Source organism: Aquarana catesbeiana, linkage group LG04 (genome assembly GCF_042186555.1).
Source record: "Aquarana catesbeiana isolate 2022-GZ linkage group LG04, ASM4218655v1, whole genome shotgun sequence".
Taxonomy (NCBI): Eukaryota; Metazoa; Chordata; class Amphibia; order Anura; family Ranidae; genus Aquarana; species Aquarana catesbeiana.
The window spans coordinates 656676898-656692988 of record NC_133327.1 but is presented as its reverse complement, the minus strand read 5'-3'; the positions used below and the strand labels follow the sequence as shown (position 1 = coordinate 656692988).

General features: G+C 41.8%; 1 protein-coding gene across 1 annotated transcript in view; it reads right to left on the bottom strand.

Moving 5' to 3' along the window:
- The window catches only part of EPAS1 (endothelial PAS domain protein 1), a 510313-nt gene that overhangs the window by 184495 nt on the left and 309727 nt on the right, over positions 1-16091 (bottom strand). The gene's annotated exons all lie outside the window — the stretch shown is intronic.

Sequence of the window (16091 nt, the reverse complement as noted above, 5' to 3'; positions counted from 1 at the left end):
TATATAACATTAAGACCTATAAATTTCACAAACCGCTCAGTGCCTTTAAGAAGTAAGAATAGTGCAAGAAACCACTTTCCTCAAGACGTTGTTAGGGTGCGCAGATTACATTTCTGTAATTTTATTATTTAATTATTCATTATTATTTTATTAATATTAAATTGTTTTAATAGTAGTAGTGTTACTATTATTAATAATTTATAATTTATTGTCATTTTATTATTATATTTCTTACTCATAAAGAATATTATATTGCTTTTTTTATGGCTTGTTTTCCAAATTTTCTTGTATTCTAATTAGATTCCAAGTGCAAGCTTTTCTCGTTGTATCACAGTCCTGTAAGTCTGAGGACTTCTGGGTCATATAGGATTGACCTTTTTTGTGCACAAGTTATCTGAGCATGGAGAATGATCGACATTTGTAAAATACCTTAATTTACACATCATTCAACAAGTTTTTTTTTTTTTTCCTTCCTAAAATTTGCATCTGCAAAAAATAATGTATGACAGGAAGTATAACTTTCAAAAGCCCATTAGTGTAATTATAATTATGCCCATGTGAACGAGGCCCTATAAACAGGCATCAGTGCTCATTATATTAGAATCCTCAAATACTCCGTCACCCAGAACCGAATATCTCACAATTGCTTTGCCAAGCAGATCTGTGCGCTGAACAAACGACAGCATGAATTGCGCATTCAGCAGTGCATGCCCTATTGACCTTCACCTTGACATGGCAAAAAAATGGTTTAAATAGGTCAACCAAATGCAACTTTGAAACCGATATAAAAAGCTTTTGGTCAATTTTATTTAATTTACATTTTTATAAAATGTATTTGATAATTTTAACATTTATTCATGTTTATTTCAATCTAAACTGATATTTTAATTTCCTTTTTACATTACATTTTACTATTTATTTATTTTTTTTAGTTTTACCCAGTCCTGTACGTCAAGAAAACGCTACAGCAGAAAAGTGAAAAATGTTAGGTAATGACAGTCACCCAGTCAATTAGTTAACAGGACTTAAATTCCATTTTTTTCTACTTGCATAATACAAAATACATTGTCCTTGCATAACATGCAGAACACTTCTTTTATTTTTTTTTTTTTAATATGAAAACCCAGTACGGTCTACTTACTTATCAATTTCCCTATATGAATATCCATGCACATGTATGAGAATGCAGAAGGGACCCTTCAACTCATTCAGCTATATTTCTGTTGTAAATAGAGTTAAAAGAGAAGCATGGGAATGTTTTCTTTATTTTTTATTTTTTTATAATACCTAATTAGGTGGATGCAGCATCAGTCCGCTGCTGCATCTGTCCCCCGCTGCCTTGAAGACCGAGAACTGAGCAATCTAACACCACTGATCGCTCGACTCTCAGAGCTCTGTGAGCAGAGAGCTGCTAACTATCAGTCACCGGCTCACTGCTCTGCCCCCCTGCTGGGCTGTGGAGGGGGCGAGAGTGGCCGGCTCAGGCTCTCAGTGGCTCTCTAAGAGGCTGAACTGGGTGCCGGTCCAGGCATGTGGGCGGATCTCGACCATACGGCCGCAATGTTTCCCCGAGCCTGGACCGCCTCTGTGACATCAGTTGACAGCGGGCTTCAGCCTGCTGTCTGCTGAAAAGGGGTTACAGGAGTGCAGAACGAACTGCACTCATGTGATCCACAGGAGAAGTACAGCCAAACAAGCTTTGGCTGTACTTCTCCTTTAAATATCAGGAGATCAATTAACACAGGCCTCTTCTGCTATTCACAACATATCAGTAAAACCATCTTAATGGAGATGCAATGCAGATTTTAGTGCCCCTCTGACAGACACAGCCTCTGCACAGTCTCATAGGGAAACATGCACAGCTGAGGCTGTCAACCACATTCTGTGTGCAGGGGGGGGAGCAATCTCCTTGCATTCTCTGGTGTCTGCAGAAACTGTCATAAGTGATTCATGCAGATGGCAGATTTAAAAAATAGAGCAGATAGGAGCCAAACTAGGTTTGGGAGTGCGCAGGAGTGCACTACCAGAACCACAAGACCTTCAATATAATAAATGTGATAAATCAATTCTTGTGCATAATGCTGCACAATGATAAAAAATGACAACGGGAGCGTACAGAAGTGCACTCCCTGGGTGAAAACCTTCACTGCAATAGAAATCAATTGATGTGCATATTAAACAGGTGTGAACTATAAAAAGACAAAAATAACGGTTGACATAACACTAGTGTAAGGAAGAGAAATAAGACAAATATACTCTCAAAAAATTCACAATCAAAAAATGACTATGGAGCGATCCCCTCAGGAAATGCCAGGTGGGATAGTGGAATCATGAAATGTCAGCAATAACCAAATTGCAAACAGAGAAAACGTAACTAATGGTTAAAACCCCTTCATGGGAGAAGCAATAGGCGGACTTCCAGCTTTTTCATCCTTGTGATCAAACAGGGCTGATGGTATAACAATGTTGAAATTGCTTGGAAGAAACCACAAAGCTCGCGTTCCACCAAAAGAGAAAGGAGAAGCATATAGCATAAAACCTTAGGATACCAGGGGTCACCTGCGCATATATGCGCTACTCACGGGACCGGTATGCAGAGCAGGCATTCAGATATTTGGTCGGTTCACCGCTCTCCGGCGTGCGTTCCACCAACGCCATCAAAGTCTTTGATAACGCCCTGGGGGAGGGGCGAAACGCGTCGACGCAACATCCTGTCCACGTCTGCTTGATTTGCTACCAGTGACATCACTTCCTGGCGTTGGTGGAACGCACGCCGGAGAGCGGCGAACCGACCAAATATCTGAATGCCTGCTCTGCATACCGGTCCCGTGAGTAGCGCATATATGCGCAGTATTTAAAATTTTCCACGGACAAATGTCTGTTGTCGGATTTTCCGATCATGTATACTCAAGTCTATCAGACGACAAAAGTCCAAAGTACAAACACGCATGCTCGGAAGCAAGGACGAGCCAGAAGCGGTCGGTCTTGTAAACTAGCGTTCATAATGGAGAATTAACATTCGTGACGCGGCAAATTATGAAATCTCCAGATGCAGCGCACAATTCTCTTCTTCTTTAATGGGATAATAATGAAGCTGCTTTGCTGGTGATAATGATGGAGTTATTGCAAACAAATTTTCAAAGGCTTTTTTTTCTAGTGATATCAAGAATAATATTATTATGCTTTTTTTTTCTTTTTTTCTTTTGGGCAAATTACCACAACACCATTATCCCGTAGCTTTTAAGATCAAAGATACAACTATGTTGGTGTCCCTTGTCAATTTTACATTGTATTTTTTAAAATGTAACTGCCTACTCCCAAACTGTCATTTGAAGTAAAACACATAGCCAAGTATTATCCTACACAATTTTTTTTATTGTGCATTAAAAAAAGAAAACAAATAAAATTAGACATGCTATCTGCCAATAGAACTTAACCAAAAAGTGCATTCTATGCATCCAAAAATATAGAAAATATAACAAATCAAATCATTATTATTCAACCAAAAAATAAAATAAAAGCCTCATGCATGTGTCCTGCTTCTTAATATAGGGGGTCACCAATGCCAAGAGTTGGTGAAAGCAGGGGTCCATCATCCGGAGATAATTCCGAAAATCATCTGGATTGTTCTCCTGGAGCTCCCGCAGCAAAGGCATATGACAGAATTGGTCACGATTAATAAAGCAACCAATTTTTGGTCCTAGAAATTCTCTTCCTCCTGGACTGGACTTTGGGTCAAAGCAAAAACTCCAAGTCCAATAATAAATAACACGTTATCTCCTCCGATTTCGCAACATGTCTGGTTGACGAACAGCTGTGCAGAAACATACTGAAAAGCAGGAAATGAAAAGCGCAAACTGAAAAGTGCCAATCAACACTCATCAAACGTCTACTAACATGAAATTAGCAGAAGGAGCCCAAAGGGTAGAAGAAAATATTACAGCGCACACATGCAAAAAAGACATTTACATCCAGCAAGGCTAGTTTAAAACCCCTAAACATTTTCAAAAAAACATTATCAAAAAATATGGGGATTTGGTCACACCATATTGCTATATGGTGCTAAGCCCACTTACTGCGACAAAGTACCCCATGATTAGTGGGTCCTACACTATCCATAGATTGGGAGATCCTGCTTCTCTGAACCATGAGAGCAATACACTCTTCTAAAGGGGAGAATCTTGAGGTCTCCACCTATGACACAAGTGGACACTAATGAGAGGTACTTAATGAGGGAGTGGGGTGCTCCTCACCCAAAAGGATTTGGTCACAATCCATACAATAGACAAACAAGATTTTTGGGGGGCACACCTTAAAAGATGCATTAAAGATGGTGCAGCCATAAGACCGTACAGTGGAAGAAAATATTACAGCGCACACATGCCCAAAGGGTGGTGCTAAAGAGCTGAAAAACCACGTAGTACGTCACTATGTTCATATTTGTTGGCTGACAATTCCTTGCCGTCTGTATGCAAGACAAAATCCAGGCACACGCCTTCGGACAAAAGTCTGAGGTTTTGTCTGCGGAAAATCCGATCATGTGTACGAGGCTTAAGTCAACTACATGGTAACGCGTTGTTTAATATAATTATAATATGGTTGCTCGAACGTTAGGACAACGGAGGGTCATTCTAAGTCGTATATTCAGAGGAGGTTGAGCAGTTTGGAGATGGACAGACAGGCCATGGGGAGACAGATGTGACATAACAAGTGCTGTTTTTGCACCCTGAATAAATGCTTTCAGAGTAGTATGTTTTGCACGTGAGAAAAAGACTATGCTATTGTAGGGGCGAATATTTGCATCTATACATATTGTAACAGCATGTGACATGTTAAATGTATTTTAAATCGTAATTCTTTTCCTATTTTCATATTTAATTCTTCTTATTTTGTGTGTGTTTTGGTTGTGTGTATGTAAATACAAACAAATTCCAATAAAAAATTATTGTTAAAAAATAAATAATTGTTCTTGCGCTTATGTTCGTGGCAATACCTCATGTGTGGTGCGAACACTGTTTACATATGCGTGCTCAACTCAGGCATGCGTTTGCTTCAGCGCGCATTCACGGAGAGCTGGGGGTGCTTTATTTTTTTCTTATTTATTTTACTTTTATTATTATAATTTATTCCTTTCATTTTTAAATTTTTTTTTTTTTTTTTTTTTTTTATTCCAAACACAAGAAATGTAAACATCCCTTGTAATATAAATAAGGATGACAGGTTCCCTTTATGGAGAGACCTGGGGTCAAAAAGACCCAAAATCTCTCCTTTTTAAAAACGGATCATAAAAAAAAAAAAAAAATTGTTTACTTCGGCCCTAGATCAGAAGTGACGTCATGATGTCGCTCCAGTCCTCCAAGGCCATAGAGGCGATCTGAGACGATCTGGTCTCTGTTCACGTCTGTGACCAGCTGGCTGCACCATCAGAACACTTCTCGGGCACGCTGGTACAAACAGCCCGAGAAACACTGGCGCCCCCTCCACCTGCTTCTGAAAGCGATCCAGCGGTTGATGAGCCACTCGGACCACTTTTCATGAGAGAGCTAGCCGCTGGCTGTAAAAAAAAAAAAAAAAAACATACCAGGCTTATGGCTGATCTCTTCATCCATAACCCCGTAAACCCACTTGCAAACCGCAATGTATATATATTGCGGTTGGCAAGTGGTTAAGGTAAAATACAAATGTTGCTTTGACCCCATTTAGGATTAGAAAATCAAAACAAAAAATATAAATTTAATTTTTACTAGTATATAGCCAGCTGAACACTATAATATTATTTTCCGGTATTCTGAAATGCAGATATAGCATGTGATATGGAAGGGTGCGCACGTGTGTGTCTGACACGTTTTTTAAATCTTGTGCGTTGCACCATTTTTTATGCTTTTTTGATTGTTCTTTTCCTTTTAGAAGCAGGAAGGAAGACGTAGCTCACTGCAGGTCTCGTTTTATTTGCCTGCTTGTCCACATGGACTCTAACATTACACTTCCTTCCCTTTGTGTGCTCTGTCATGCTTTAAAAATACATGTTGCATTTCTGTTGTTTGCTTTTTACATCATCAGGATAAATAAAAAATTAGAGTACCTTTCTCGCCCAATTTTATTTTTTTTAAATTCCTTTTAACCACGTCAGCTCCAGAAGATTTACCCCCTTAATGACCAGGTCATTTTTTGCGATACGGCACTGCGTTACTTTAACTGACAATTGCGCGCGACGCTGTACCCAAATAAAATTGATGTCCTTTGTTTCTTACAATTGGAGCTTTCTTGATCACCTCTGCCATTTTTTTTTTTTTTTTTTGCGCTATAAACAATAAAAACTGACAATTTTAAAAGAAAAAAACCCCAATATTTTGTTACTTTCTGCTATAAAACATATCCAATAAAAAAATGTAAAAACTCTCACATTTCTTCATCAATTTAGGCCAATATGTATTCTGCTACGTGTTTTTGGTAAGAAAAAAAAAAAAAAAAAATCCCAATAAGTGTATATTGATTGGTTTGTGCAAAAGTATGGGATATTTTTATGGCATTTATTTATTTATTTTTTACTAGTAATGGCAGCGATCAGCAACTCAAAGTGGGATTGCGGCGTGCTTAGGGGGTGCTTGTTAACTGTGTGGGGGATGCTTTAACTGTGGGAAGACAGAAATATGTGTTCTGCTTAGCAGAAACACAGGATCTCTGTCTTCCCTTGTCACAGAACGGCAATCTGCCTTTTTTACATAATCAGACCGCAAAACTACCTCTGTCGGGAACGATGGGCAGGCCATGGTAGACATCGGGTCAGCCAGACCCACTGATTGGCTCCACCTGTGGGCCCACGCGCAGTAGACCCGGAAATACGAAACTGCGTACCTGTACATGATTTTGCGCAGAGGAGCTGCCGCCCCGTAGTACATATACGTGGGGCGATCGGGGAAGGGGTTAATAAAGTTTTGCAGTTAAGAATAAAGGTACAAAAGTTTGCGGCCACGCAGGGACCAAAATAACCACCCTTTAAGTATTTGTTAAAGGTGTTTATATAATGCTCTCAATTTATGCAGCACTTTACTTACTGTACATTCACATCAGTCAGTCCCTGGCTTCAAGAGCTAACAATCGAATGTCAAAATCTCAAATGCCTACATACATATTCCAGGACTCATTTAGAAAAAAATGGGCAGGCTGATTGTACCTTAGTTGATCATAGTTGGTAATGTTGATTAAACACACCGGTTCACCCAGTCCTGTACAATAATACAATTGCCTGTTTGGTTGCTTGTTTGTGCAGTAACTGGTGATAAGAGCTGAAAGCTATGGCTCCTCGCTCCTCCCATGTGATGATTGTGCTCAGCCTGGTAGAGTGGTCATTGCTAAGCAGACTGCCCTAGGTAATGCCCACCTCGAAAGCTGAGCCTTCATAATTGCAAGAAGTCGTCTAGGGTCAGTTAGGTTGGATCAGGGGTATATGATGTAAGTCCGACACCAACGTTGGGCCACTATCCCTCCCATGGACACCAACGTTGGGCCGCTATTCCTCCCACGGACACCAACGATGGGGCATTATTCCTCCCACGGACACCAACCTTGGGCCGCTATTCCTCCAACGGACACCAACGATTGGCCGCCATTCCTCCCCTGGACACCAGGAATGGGCCGCCATTCCTCCCACGGACACCAGCAATGGGCCACCATTCCTCCCACGGACACCAGCGATGGGCCGCCATTCCTCCCACGGACACCAGCGATGGGCCGCCATTCCTCCCACGGACACCAGCGATGGGCTGCCATTCCTCCCACTGACCCCAACGATGGGGCATTATTCCTCCCACTGACCCCAACGATGGGGCATTATTCCTCCCACTGACCCCAACGATGAGGCATTATTCCTCCCACTGACCCCAACGATGGGGCATTATTCCTCCCACTGACCCCAATGATGAGGCATTATTCCTCCCACTGACCCCAACGATGGGGCATTATTCCTCCCACTGACCCCAACGATGGGGCATTATTCCTCCCACTGACCCCAACGATGGGGCATTATTCCTCACACTGACCCAAACGATGGGGCATTGTTACCAACACCAGGACATTTTCTACTCCCACTGGCTACAGTCCAGCCCTTCTAAAGCCTGAAGGATTGTAAACTGGCCATGTGTTTAGAAAGCTTGGAGACCCCTGCTGTAAGTCCTTCAGCCAGGAAATAAAAAAAAAGCGCTATCTGACTTGCTGCAGCTTCTAGGGCACACTATGAGAAGTTTACAGTGTGCAGTGAAATCAAAGTACAGGAGAGGAGTCCGTAAAACTGTGCAAGACTGGAAGCTTACTAGAGTGCTCCCAAGTGGGCAGAATGTGACGGTGAGATTTGGATGAATAGAACGTTGAAAGATTATAGTATTTTTCAGCAATGCTTTTGCAAAAAAAAAAAAGTGATCCGAGCCTTAAACGCCCATATCTCTTCCGATCTTCTCTCCGACATGAAAATCTGTAATTTATTACAAGTTAATGTATGTTTTGCGAGCAGTGCTGACTTCCAGCATGATGTGGATGGAGAAAAATTGAATGCTTTTTGGCGTGCAGCGCAGAATTCCAAGTGCAGCTGCACTGTGTCACACTTTATTAACACATCAACACAAAACCTCCCACCAGACCCACGGCCATAATTGCACTCTATAAGAAATCAGCTTGTGTACTGAGCATGCACATAACCGCCAACATTTCCCTACGATTTCCAGGACTCATGTACCCCGGGGAACTCTGGGTGTGAATCGAGTAGCGTGCATTGAGGAGGATTCTGGGTAAATTCTAGGCTGATATTGGTATGGTGAACATAGCTGGCCCTAGATCCTTACTGTGGGGGCACTCCGCCTTCATTGACTTGGCTGTATCCAAGCGTCTTCACAATGACACATTAGTTATCAGTGCTGAAAGTTTCGTTATTTCCACCAATCACAGAGCTCTCTTTAGTGTTCAACAGTAAATTGGGGTATGGCGGTCTGAATTTTATTGACGGAATGTAAATCGCATTGAAAAGTGACGCCAGAAAAAGATCAAAGTGGTCAATTGGGTCTGCTGCTTTCCTTTTTTAAATTTTAAATTTTTTTTTTTTTTTTTAACAGCTTCAGCCATTCAAATCTATGGGCCGCTATTCGCAGCACCAAGACATCCTGGGCACCAAAATACGCAGCCTGTTTACGCTCTAATGTTCCGTACACACGGTCGGATTTTCCGTCGGGAAATGTTCGATGGGAGCTTGTTGTCAGAAATTCCGACCGTGTGTAGGCTCCATCGGGCATTTTCCGTCAGAATTTCGGACAAACAAAATTTGAGATCTGGATCTCAAGTTTTCCGACAACAAAATCCGTTGTCGTAAATTCCGATCGCGTGTACACAATTCCGACGCACAAAGTTCCACGCATGCTCGGAATCTAGCAGAAGAGCCGAACTGGCTTTTGAACTTCATTTTTCTCGGCTCGTCGTACGCGTTGTACGTCACCGCGTTCTTGGCGATTGGCATTTCCGACAAGATTTGTGTGACCGTGTGTATACAAGACAAGTTTAAGCCAACATCCGTTGGAAAAAAAAACATGGATTTTGTTGTCGGAATGTGCGATCGTGTGTACGGGGCATTAGGGTGAATGTGCCCATGTGCGTGAAGGTCTTTTTTTTTATATATATTTTTATACTGATTTTTAAATAGGTGACTGTTCTCTGGTCATATACAGTTGTGCTCATAAGTTTACATACCCTGGCAGAATTTATGATTTCTTGGCCATTTCTCAGAGAATATGAATGATAACACAACAACTTTCACTCATGGTTGGTGTTTGGCTGAAGCCATTTATTATCAATCAACTGTGTTTACTCTTTTTTTAAATCGTAATCAAAACAGAAACTACCCAAATGACCCTGATCAAAAGTTTACATACCCCAGTTTTTATTACTGTGTATTGCCCCCTTTAACATCAATGATGCTCAATTGGTACTAAGGGGCCCAAAGTGTGCCAAGAAAATATCCCCACCACCAGCCTGAACCATTGATACAAGGCAGGATGGAGCCATACTTGTTTTTTATGCCAAATTCTGACCCGACCATCTGAATGTCGCAGCTGAAATCGAGACTCATCAGACCAGGCAACGTTTTTCCAATCTTCTATTGTTCAATTTTGCTGTAGCCCATCTGCTTCAAGGTTGGATGTGTTGTGCGTTCAGAAATGGTATTCTGCATACCTTGGTTGTAACAAGTGGTTATTTGAGTTACTGTTGCCTTTCTATCATCTCAAACCAGTCTGCCCATTCTCCTCTGACATCAACAAGGCATTTTCCTCCACACCACTCCCGCTCACTGGATATTTTCTTTTTTTTGGACCATTCTCTGTAAACCCGGGAGATGGTTGTGCCTTAAAATCCCAGTAGATCAACAGTTTGTGAAATACTCAGACCAGCCTGTCTGGCACCAACAACCATGACATGTTCAAAGTCACTTAAACCCCCTTTCTTCCCCATTCTGATGCTTGGTTTGAACTTCAACAGTCAGCTTCACCACGTCTAGATGCCTAAATGCATTGAGTTGCTGCCATGTGATTGGCTGATTTAGCAATTTGTGTTACCAAGCAATTGACCAGGTGTGCCTAATAAAGTGGCCGGTGATTGTATATTTGCACTGTGTGTTACATTTCATATATTTTTCTGATGAACCCTGCATTGCCTATTACAGAATAGTTGCATAGATTGATCTTTTTTTTTTTTTTTCTTTTTTTTTTTTTTACGGTCATGCATTACATTTTGTGTTGTTTGTTGCCATATGACAGACATCAGATGTCGTTTTATCACACCTCCAGCCGATGTATCCAGCCCATATTTTTCCCACACCCTCTCCCTCTAATACTTCACCGGCCTTTGCCAGGATGTGAACGGGGTTATATGAGTTTATCTGCTGTTGAAAGATTCTGATAAATGCGTCCTCCATTAAGCTCACAGTTTGAAAGCAGAGGTAGAATTACTTCATTTATATACTGCAGGAGACATCCCGGAGGCTGGGATATACATAGATTGTAAATTTTTAAGTTGTACTTTGAGATTCCTTAAAAAAAAATTCTACCCTTGCAATGCCCCCGCCCTTCACCGCAAGGGTTAAATGCTTGTTGAAAGCCTATTTTCTCCATTCGTTTAAAAAAAAAAAAAAAAGTGCATCTATAGTGAAAAAAGAAAAATGTGCATTTATACATTTTTTTTATTGGACCCTGCAAAGCATTGCAGTTGCGAGTAAAGTGATTTGTAAAGCTTCTGATTGTGGGGGTTATTTACGAAAGGCAAATCCACTTTGCACTGAAAGCGCACTTGGAAGTGCAGTCGCTCTAAATCTAAGGGGTAGATCTGAAATGAGGGGAAGCTCTGCTGATTTTATCATCCAATCATGTGCAAGCTAAAATGCTGTTTTTTCTTTTCCTTGCATGTCTCCCTCGGATCTACAGCGACTTTACTTTCAAGTGCACTTGCAGTGCAAAGTGGATTTTCCTTTCGGAAATAACCCCTTTTAACTTTTAAAAGTAACCAACATGTTCTACTTCCTCCTCTGTGCAATGGTTTTGCAAAAAGCAGCCCTGATCCTCTTCTTTTTGGGGTACCCCAACGGTGGTTCTGGCTCCTCCTCCCCCGCTGAGTGCCCCCAATAGCAAGCCTCTTACATACCTCCCAACTTTTTGAAATAGGAATGAGGGACACCTATTAGTAAAAGTATGTAGGCATAGGACACGCCCCTTTTAAAGCTGAGTTCCAGCCGAGGTGAAAAAAATGTAAAAGTCAGCAACTACAAATACTGTAGCTACTGACTTTTAATACAGGCATACCCCACTTTTAAGTACACAATGGGACTAGAGCATATATGTTAAAATGAAAACGTACTTAAAGTGAAGCAATACCCTTTTTTTACTTCTCAATGCATGTACTGCATTGCAATAGTCATTTACAGGCATAACCAATTTTTTTTTTTTTTAAAAGCCAGTAGAGTGCAAAACACACCCAAAAACTTCCACCCCGTGCCAAAAAAAGTGCATAACCGATTACTTAGGCAAGCTGGCTGACCCCAAAACCGGTCATGTTGTAGTCCTGGGTCCCCTCTCTGTGCTCCCCAATTTTGGTGTCCCTGTCACTTATGGTTCAGGAGCGGTGCCATGTCAAGCTGACCAAGATTTCCCATAGACGTCGAGGTTTCAGTACTCGTGAGTGTACATAACGTGAGTGTACATAAAGTGAGTGTACATAAAGTGAGTGTACATAAAGTGAGTGTACATAACGTGAGTGTACATAACGTGAGTGTACATAACGTGAGTGTACATAAAGTGAGTGTACATAAAGTGAGTGTACATAAAGTGAGTGTACATAAAGTGAGTGTACATAAAGTGAGTGTACATAACGTGAGTGTACATAACGTGAGTGTACATAAAGTGAGTGTACATAACGTGAGTGTACATAACGTGAGTGTACATAAAGTGAGTGTACATAAAGTGAGTGTACATAAAGCTGTATTAGGACACTTACCTGTCCAGGGAGCCCGCGATGTTGGCACCCAAAGCCTACCCGTCCATCGCCTTCCCGGTGCAGGCGCCGGCATCCTTACTAAGGGAAACAGGAAGTAAGTGCAGCTTCACTGCCTGTTTCCTACTGTGCACGCCCGAGTCGCGCTGCGCTTTTTGAATGGTCCTGACGTCTTCTAGGATACACACTGGTCCCAGAAGGTGATGGGGGGGAGGGAGGGTGGCACAAGAAAACCCGCAGATGTGACGTGGGGTGCCGTGGGACAGAAGTCCAGAAGAAGAAATCCTAAAAGGTATAAAAAAAAAGGGGGGGGGGGTGGTTCTGTTTTTTCATAGGAGTTCAATTTTTGCCTGGATCTCCACTTTAACCACATACCGACCAGCGCATGACGATATATGTCAGCACAATGGCACGGCTGGGCAAATGGGCGTACAGGTACGTCCCTTTTAAGATGCGCCATTGGGGGCGTGCACGCCACCGTGTGCTCCGCGACCGTGGGTCCCACGGACTTTGTGTCCGCCGGTTGCCCGTGATCGTGTCACGGAGTGGAAGAACGGGGAGATGCCTATGTAAACAAGGCATTTCCCCGTTCTGCCTTGTGACATGACAGAAATCACTGCTCCCTGTCATCGGGAGCAGTGATCGCTGTCTTGTCATTGGTAGCCCATCCCCCCCACAATTAGAATCACTCCCCAGGACACACTTAACCCCTTGATCGCCCCCTAGCATTTAACCTCTTCCCTGCCAGTGTCATTAACACAGTAATCAGTGCATTTTTATAGTCCGATGTGTCCGCCATAATGTCGCAGTCATGATAAAAATCGCAGATCGCCGCCATTACTAATTAAAAAAAAATAAAATAAGTAAAAATGCCATAAATCTATCCCCTATTTTATAGACACTATAACTTTTGCGCAAACCTATCGATATATGTAGAAGAACATATATTGGCCTAAACTGAGGAAAAAAATATTTTTTTTATATATATTTTTGGGGGATTTTTATTATAGCAAAAAGTAAAAAATATTGCTTTTTTTCAAAATTGTGGCTTTTTTTTGTTTATAGCGCAAAAAAACAACAACGCAGAGGTGATCAAATACCACCAAAAGAAAACTCTATTTGTGGGGAAAAAAGGATGTCAATTTTGTTTGGGGGCGGGCGCACGACCGCGCAATTGTCAGTTAAAGCGACGCAGTGCCGAATCGCAAAAAGTGCTCTGGTCAGGAAGGGGGGTAAATCCTTCCGGGGCTGAAGCGGTTAAAGGAAAATTATACCAAAAAAAGATTAGTTAAACCCACAAGTGCTTCCTTTTTTTTTTTTTTTTTTTTTTTTTTTTTATAACCACTATTATTCCTTTTATTCTCTTTTATTCTGGCTTTTGAAATTTACTGATGCAGAAATGTATAAATTGGATGAAAGGTTTAGCACTGGGAAACACTTTTTGAAAGCTAAAAAGTGCATTTTATATACAACTATATAGATCAGAACAAAATGAGGGACAAATGAGGAGTAAAGAGGGGCAGAGGGACTTTTTTCCTTATCGGGGACAGTCCCTCGAAATCAGGGACAGTTGGGAGCTGTGCTCTTGCTATGGGGGCACTCGAGCAGCCTTACTCCCAAGCCATGCTCCTGTGAATGGAAATTGTCCAGTGAAACACAGAGTGTGGCTCGACCCCGCCCCTGCTCTCTCCTCATTGGCTCACTGGCTGTGATTGACAGCAGCAGGAGCCAATGGCTTCTGCTGCTGTGTCAACCAGTGAGGAGAGAGAGACCTGGAGAGCTGCTGCTCTCATGCACATCGCTGGATCAAGTTGGGGCTCAGGTGAGTAGAAGGGGGGTGGTAGGGGTGACACCCAGAAGGTTTTAAGTGATTCTAAAGTCTAAATGTTTTTTACCCTAATGTAAATTTAAAAAAAAAAAAAAAAAACTTCTAGCAAATTCAGATTTTTTGTGTCAGAAGGCCTGGTCCTCAAGTGGGTACTTGGCCCCGTATTGAGGTGTGTGTTTGCTGTTCCACATTTTCCATAGATCTGACATAAAATCTGTGCTGACAAGGTACACTTCAGTCTGACAATCCTCTGTGTTCGGTTTGATTCTCTCGCTGAAGAGAGATCATTTATTGGCCAACTCACTGAATGTAAAATGCAAGCTGTAGAAACACTAGCTGGTCTATTCAGTTACACAGTGCTGGAACAAAGCGATTAGTCAAATTGCAGTATCCATAGCGACCGGTCCGAACCTTGTCCTGACTAATCAGGTTATTGCTGATTTATTGATCTTTGTCATTTTTTTTTCATCCAGCGAGCAATTAAAACACTGGTGGTCGAGTCCTCCCAATTTTTCCATCATCCTTGAGCCCTGAAGAAAAGGGGGGAGAGCTTTGAACCCCGAAATGTGTTGGCTGTTCTGTGATTTCTCTTTGGGAACAAATATCAATATTAGAAGCTTTTGGCCTCCAGTGTCTTGTTTCTCCCTCCTGTTCCAGTTTTTTATTACTGTCAGTGACCCAATAGGGTGGATAGATCCTCACTTCCCGTGTGGTCACCAGGACAGGAAGTGCAAGCAGTTATGACAATTATGGCAGTGTGTATATATATATATATATATATATATATATATATATATATATATATATATATATATATATATATATATATAATTTTTTTTTTTTTTTTTTTGTTTAATTGCTTTTTTCCTGAAATATCTCAACAGGGGAACCTATCCAGCAGGGATCCAGAAAGCTCGAAAGAGGCTCTAAACTCCTAATCTATGCACTGAATCAGGGGGTCTCCAAACTTTATAAAGAAAAGACCAATTCACTGTCCTTCAGACTTTAGAGGGGCCGGACTGTGGCCAGTGGGAGTAGAAAATGTTCTGGGGTCCGTAACAATGCCCCACTATTGTTGTCTGTGGGAGGAATAGTGCCCCATCATTGGTGTCAGTGGGAGGAATAGTGCCCCATTGTGGGTGTCAGTGGGAGGAATAGTGCCCCATCATTGTTGTCAGTGGGAGGAATAGTGCCCCATCATTGGTGTCAATGGGAGGAATAGTGCCCCATCATTGGTGTCAGACAGAGGAATAGTGCCCCATCATTGGTGTCAGACAGAGGAATAGTGCCCCATCATTGTCAGTGGGAGGAATAGTGCCCCATCATTGTTGTCAGTGGTAGGAATTATGCCCCATCATTGGTGTCAGTGGCAGGAATTATGCCCCATCGTTGGTGACAGTGGGAGGAATTATGCCCCATCATTGGTGTCAGTGGGAGGAATTATGCCCCATTGTTGGTGTCAGTGGCAGGAATTATGCCCCATCATTGGTGTCAGTGGGAGGAATTATGCCCCATTGTTGGTGTCAGTGGGAGGAATTATGCCCCATTGTTGGTGTCAGTGGGAAGAACAGTCCTCCAATTGCTGGATAAAGGCACACAAAGGGCTGCAGTTTGGAGACCCCCCGCACGGAATAAAACATTTTTGGAGTTGCTTTCAAACGGTCTTCAATCTGTGATGGTAACAGGTACTCTTTGAAATCCGTATTATTTGGTGCCTATAGAAAGAAAGCCGCTATCACAATGA